This window comes from Aythya fuligula, chromosome 1, assembly GCF_009819795.1.
Source record: "Aythya fuligula isolate bAytFul2 chromosome 1, bAytFul2.pri, whole genome shotgun sequence".
Lineage (NCBI taxonomy): Eukaryota > Metazoa > Chordata > Aves > Anseriformes > Anatidae > Aythya > Aythya fuligula.
Window position 1 is genome coordinate 85,593,941 of NC_045559.1, and position 7,025 is coordinate 85,600,965.

At 49.7% G+C, this 7,025-nt stretch overlaps 1 protein-coding gene across 1 annotated transcript in view; it reads right to left on the reverse strand.

The window, feature by feature from the left end:
* VANGL1 (VANGL planar cell polarity protein 1) overlaps nucleotides 1-3,142 on the reverse strand; it is a 36,046-nt gene extending 32,904 nt beyond the window's left edge. The window contains exon 1 of the mRNA XM_032207954.1: nucleotides 3,116-3,142. The gene's annotated coding sequence lies outside the window, so the exon portion shown is untranslated. The remainder of the gene's footprint in view (nucleotides 1-3,115) is intronic.
* Between the last annotated feature and the right edge of the window lie 3,883 nt (nucleotides 3,143-7,025).

A 7,025-nucleotide genomic window follows, 5' to 3' on the forward strand; every position in this document is an offset into this window, starting at 1 on the left:
TCCTCCTTGAGGGCACGGCTGCAATATCCTTGGGTTTTTGGGGGAGAAGCCACCGTGAGTAGCTTCCACCTCCGCACCATGGCGCATTCCTCTCCAGTGAGCAAACAGCACCACTGGAGGAGAGGGGAAAAAATCACCTCTCTCTCCCCCTTGCCACACTTTTGTCCTGGATCCTTTCCACGATCCATTTCGCATCACAGCCCCAAACTGCAAAACCAACAGCACGGTGAAGAGAAGCCCTCCTCCGCTCAAACCACCATGCTGTGCAGCCGCACGCTGAGCCCTTTGCTCCCCGAAGGGCTGAGACGCTCGCTTCGCCTTCCCCTCGTTGACAGACGAAGGAAGGATGCTGCAGACCTCGTCGTACTGTGAGCCACTAAATGGGAAACAATACTAGAGGCCCCAGAGGAAATCCGGGGACCCTAGTCTGGCAAGACGGATGGATGGTCGCATCCTGCACGGCAGCGAGGAAATGTAGTTACCCCTGAGCGCTGTACAGATCGCTGTAATTACAGTTCCTACGCAGCTACACAACTCATTGTAACTCCCTCTTTTCATATGCTCATAAATCTCCCCCCAAAGTTCCTTTGAATTGCTATTTTCCACGCTGGGAGCCCAATGCCGCTTCCAATGAAGCTCGCCTTGTGATCATCTTCAAGGCAGCGCAGCTTGGCTCCCGGCCCAAGGGAAATTTAAAAAGAGCAAGTTACATCTTTAAATCAAAGCGGGCGAACGCAAACAAGAGCGCTCTTTTACATCCCAGGCTTTCCCAATGGGTTTCCCCCCCTGCGAAGCCGAGGCGAACAATTCCCCCATGGGCTCCGCTTTGAAAACCTGGCCCGTGCAGCTCCGTTCCTACCCGGTGTAGGACTTGCAGTCGCTTACGGTCTGCTTAGCAGTGGGTTCACGAAGTTACGTGTGCCTGGAAGTGCGATGCCACAGGAACTTTTTGCTGTTGAATTTCCCGAGCGGGCCCCGATCCAGCCATTTGATTTGTAAGCACAGGAGTTCACCCGCAGTGATCTGCTTGCGGAGCCAAGGCTTTCAGTTTTAACTGCCAACGAGCTCTCAAAAAACCAAAGTGGTTTTTTTTTTTGGAAAACGTGTTTTTCCAAAAGCTTTTTATTTATTTTTGCATGTCATTAAGTAAGGTTCGTTTTGGCGTCAAAATATGCAAACCGGGACCTTTACTCTATGGCAGCGGCTCTTGATTTGCAAGCCCCACATCCCAAAAAGAAATGTTTCGCAGTCAGCAAATTCAAGCCCTCCAGCAATACGCTCTCTTTTTCTTCACTGCTTCTCGCAGGCTTCTCAGAAACAGCTCACAAACCCCCGGGAATTTCCAGCCCCTCGGCTGAAAACCATCAGTCCGTGACACGGATACTTCAGAAAGCACGGTCACCGCTCACTGAAGCGATCCACCTGCACGTTGAATCACGCCGTGCCACAGCGCAGGTCTGAAAACTGAGCGAGGCTGTCCCAAAAACCACCCCAGCAAGCGGTGCTTCCCACCAGCAAAGCCCCAGCCTCCTCGCTACGCAGCTGATCCGCGACTTGGGAAGGTCTCTGCACGGGACCCATCAGTCAAGCACCTCCCGGGAGGATGTCCTCTGCCCGCTCCACGAACCGCATCTGCGCTGTCCAAGTTCGTGAAGCTCACCCGGCGTTCGAGCCCTCATCAATCATGCAAATTATACCTTGGGTTGCCAATCTGTCGGCGTGGTGAAAGCTTGCACTTCCTCGCTCGTACGTCTCCCATGCTGCTAGACCTTCAGACGCACCTCTCAATCCCGGAGCCGTGCAACGTGGTAGAAATGTTGTTGCCTCACCCTCGTTGCTCCAGAGCACCCGAGACTGTGCGTAGGAACTGTTTTCAATACCGATGTTCAAAGCCCTACAAGCAATGAGGGCAAGATCTGCCCCGGGGCTATTGCTTCAGCCTCTGCCTATCCCAAGCTGACGGTACCTGTACCTGATTTCCAAAGTTTATTTTTAGCCATAGCAGTTAGATGGAGAGATAACGCGAAAGGTTACAAATCACGAGAGGTTTCCCTAGTGAAAGCGCTCTCCTTTGGGAGACTGCCTGCGTTCCCACGTTTTCTATTTGGATTTAAAAATAAATAAATGAGTCTACAGACCCTGAGCAACCCCACAGCACACAACCCAGTGTTTCCCCGGTACGTACTCTGGTCTCCTCGTGGTGGTAAAGCCCTCCCTGGGTGCATATGCCTGTAACACATCAAAGGCCACCACGAATACCGACGCTGCTCACCAAAACCAAGAGGCCAGTGGCAGCCACAAGGACTCCTGTATCTGGGCGAGCAGCACCAGGCACAGCTCAGGCATCTGCTCTCCCCCCCAGGCAGCCGGCCAGCGACCACGGGCAGCGAGCTCTTCGCCTGGGTGGCTCCCAGGCAGGCTGGAAACCCATCCAACACCTCAGCTCGCAGGGAGAGCTCTCCGGGGAGGCTCTCTGCAAGGCTCGCTTGTTAATTTTGAAGCAGAAATGGTCAAGGGAGGTGCTGGCAGAGCCGACAGTGGTCTTGGAGTTGCGGCCAGCTGCAAAGCCAAACCCCAGAGGGGGACGAGAGCCAAGCACGTTCGCAGCCGAGTTGGCCGAAGCAATGCTGGAGCTGCCTTCCTCGGAGCTGGGACACCCCGGCGATGGGGTGTATGTGACACAACATATACAAAACATCCCGATTTGCTCCTCTGGGCAGCACGGCTTAATGCATGAACTCCCCAGAGCTGCAAACACTCCGGGGCGAGGCGCTTTGACAGACCCAGGGCTGAGGAAAGCCCCGCCGTGACAGCCGGAGGGCTGCCAGCGGAGAGCTCAGCCTCTACCCTAAAAAACCTTCCTCCCAGCCCAGGTAAGAGCCCAAACCAGGACGGGTCTGGCTTGCAGGGGCTGTGCCGAGGGTGCCCTTAGGGGAACCAGCGGCTTTGCCCTCTGCCGGGCAGCACCCACCTCCTCCAGCCCTCCTCCCCACCCGCAGCACAGCCGCCGCCTCTCAGTGCCCACGGTTTTGGGGCTCACCCTGCCAGGCTATGAGCCTCGCCACCTCCTCCCCTTCACCGACAGACGGACACACCGACGGACGGACACACCGACCTGCCTCCCCCATGCCCGCTCCTCCTCCTCCTCCTCCTCCTCCTCCTCCGCCGCCTTCCCCCGGCGGCGGCCGCCGTTCGCCGCCGCTTTCCGCTTCCTGTGCCCGGCACCGCCCCGCAGCCCCGCCCCGGGCCGGCCCCGAGCCCTTCTCAGCCCTTAATAACGATTAATTGCGTCAATTAATTGCGAGGGATCCCCCTCCAGATCCCTATCCTCTGCCCGAGTTGCTGAGGAGCAGCCCGCCCCACAAAGGGCGCCGAGTGCCTCCTGTCAGACAGCTCCTGCGCTGCCTTCACGCGGCCCCTGTACCTTACATCTTCTATATTTCCCTTCATATTTCCCATTTTTTTGCCAAAATAACGCCCTAACTTTGCTCGTGGCACCCGTCCCCTACTCACCGTCTAGCACGACGCTGCCTGGTTTCACCATTTCGGGCAGGCAGGAGTTGGAGGAACCGTCCCCACATGGCTCCGGTGTGGCAGTCCCATTACCTCCGTACACCTTACCCACCCTATACCTGGCTGGAAGCGGCCAGTATCAAGTAATAGGCTCCATCTCGCCTTGTGTCTAAACTTGCCCGTGGTCCCGGCACCCTGCTGCATACCAGACGGTCGCCCTGCCCTGGAAAGTGTTTGACATCGAGCTGAGAGCATCACCGGGTGCTCCCGCCTGCCAAAACTTCACTATAGGGCAGCTTGCCTTCCTGCTCAGAGCAAGGGAACGTGACAAAAAGCAACTGGACAGAGTTTATTCAACCCATGTATCATGGACTGGGGAGAAACTCATGGTTTTACTGGTGCGAAGTGGGGAGGACAAGGGGGGATGCTGCCTGCCCTGACAGGCTATGGAAACTCGGGGAGTAAAACTTCAACACAGAGAAGGGACTTTTTGAGATCTGAAAGACTCCTGAATACCAATTTCACTCCTGAATACTAGTTTTGTGGTTCAGAGCAGCAGGACTCACTGCAGTACCCAGAGGAAAGGAGATCGGTACGAGATCTCAGCTGGGGATGCATCTAGGCCCTGTCCAGACCCAGGAGGCACAAATACACTTCAGACCCTCTGCAACCTTCTCCCACACGCATCAAGCTTTTAAACAAAACACTGGCAAAGACAGGATACACTAAAGACAGGCTCAGAGGCAGATACTGAGGTGCTGTTACATGCTTATCTTTCATCATCTGTTTAAGCTGCTCAGACATGAGGAAACTTTTGGCATGAGTCAACCTACTTGTGCGGTAGGGTCATCGTTTAGAAATCTGTGAAGTGCTAAGCTACGTCAGCGTAGCGTATCACTACTGAATAGGCAGGATTAGAGGTGTTTGTTGCTAGTTTCCTGGTTGTTTGTTTTAAGAATACCCAGAGCAGATCTCAGACTCACAGGAGAATGATTTAAGCTGGAATGGACTTTAGGAGATCATCTGGTCCAGTGTCCTCACTCAGCACAGGGTCAACTAGAGCAGGTTGCTCAGGGCTGTGCCAAGTCAGGGTTTGAGTATCTCCAAGGATAGGGAGTCCACAGCCCCCCTGTGCAAGCTATTCCAGGGTTTGAACAGTAAAACATGCAACCAATGAAATGAACTAGTAAAAATGTTTTATGTTTAAATGGAATTCCATGTATTTCCATCTGTGACTGTTCCTTCTTTTCCTTTCACTGGGTTCCACTGAGAAGAATCTGGATCCATCTTCTTTATTCGCATCAAGTATTTATACACATCAATACACATTTATACACACTGATTCCCCTCTGAAACCTCTCTTTTCAAGGCTGGAAAATCCCAGCTCTCCCAGCCTCTCCTGGTGTGTCAGATGCTCCAGTCCTTTAATTATTTTAGTGGACCTAAGCCAGGCTCACTCCAGGACATCCATATCAAACAAACATGGTCTTTGGCCCAGGGTGTACGCTGTCTGCATGCAATGCAAGAAACCAGCACTGTTTAGATCCCATCTATTCTGACCTTTTCACATTCCTGCTAGCATAGTGGCCAGGGAATGTTTTAGGAAAGATCTGCATGTGGTCAAGTGTATGGACTCACACTGCTTTGAAGAACGTTTACAGATGCATATGCAGAACAAGCAGATAAAGAGTTAAGACACGCACGTGAAGCCAGGCTCACACTTGGCCTGTTTCATGATGTGGCACACAGATGAAGGATATGATCTCAGATTTTTCATCCCTTTCTGCAGCTGGCTTCCATGAGATCACAAACACCTCTTGATTTGCTCCAAATTTGCCTGTCTTCTCCCATTTAAAAAAAAAAAAAAAAAAAGAATAAAAAATAATAAAAAAAAAGCCTTACCACATGAATGCCAGTGCTACAACCTCAAGTTCATTGAAACAGGGGAAGAAGGATAGTAGATGCCTTTCATTTACTTCAGTAAATAAATAATTGCTCAGTAAAAACTGACACGTTTTCGAGTCATACAAGAAGCAGCTACTGGCTTCCCTAACAGTCGTTTCAATTCTTTTCCCAACAGGAACATGACTCATGTTCTCATTTCATATAGATCCTTGAGGAGACTGTTTCTATCCATAACTTCGAAGAGACACTCAGAAAAATGCCAGTTAGTACAAGCAAGAACATTCAGTTTGAAAGATGAGGATCTGGATGATTTTTGTCCTCATCAAGTTTTCAGATTGTTCTATATTTCTTCCCACAAATGCAATTACCATCTGACCAAGGCTGAGATGGGCGGATAACAGAGTCCAGCACGTAAAACACACTGACTTAATCATGCAGGGAACTCAAAACGATATAGAGATCTGCTTGTTTAGAGGAAATACTCATTTGTAATTCTACTAATCCTGCTACTGCATTCCTCAGGCTTGTATCTTTCACTCTGAAAAGCATGTGTCAAACAGAAAACCGGGGAGAGATGTATTTTTGGTCATATTCATGCGGAACACAAGCGATCTTGGATCTGCTACAGGAGGCACTTTCTGGAATGTGGACGTTATCCCTTTTTATAACAAATCCCTTAGTGTTTTGAATCATTGTCTTACATCTTGATTTGCTGAGCACAGTTCATGACCAGCCAGCTATCCAATCAAATTAGCTTAATAAACATCCACTCTCTCTTCTAAAAGCATCTATTGTAAAGTGGAGGGAGTTTTTACACAACTTTAAGCATCAGGTTATGCTTTTAAGTCATATCTTTCCTCATGGTTTGTTCTTCTTTTTAATTTCACAACCTTCAGTTTCACTTATTTTTAAATGAGTCCAATTATTTACCCTACTACTTTTCCACTAATCATTTTTGTGAGCCAAATTCTGCCTTGTTTGGAGACCCATGCAATACTTCTGTTAAGATATCTAGAGCAGCTTCTGCCTCAATTTTCTGTCACCTTGGAAACTACTCTTCCTTTTTCCCTTCCCAAAATCCAAACTCTTCCCCAGGACACAGATAGGTATTCAGTGACAAAACAATCACAGATCTACACCCATCCATAAAACCTGTTTTTTTTTTTTTTGTTGTTTTTTTTTTTCTGCAGTTTCTTACTGCTTACTGAGTAAGATGAAAAGATCATAGTTAAGTTATAGGCCCTAGTTTCGTCACCTAAACCAGAATTTGTCTGCACAATGCTTTGAGAATCAGAGGCAGTGCCTCATCCCAGTAAGAAACATAGAATCATACAATATTCAAGTTGGAAAGGACCCACAAGGATCGAGTCCGACTACTAGGTCCCCAAGGGGCCACCAAAAAATAACAACAACAACAACAAAAATCTAATAATGTGTCTAAGAGAACATAAGCATGGGCTGAGCCAGCACAAGCACAAACATTAATGAGTTACTGCTCACTTTTATATGGCATCAGCAGAAGCCTCCAGCATGGGATAGAAAGTTTTTTCACTGAGAGACTGGATGCCTCCTTCAATGATCCTTTCTGATGAAACATCTCAAACAGC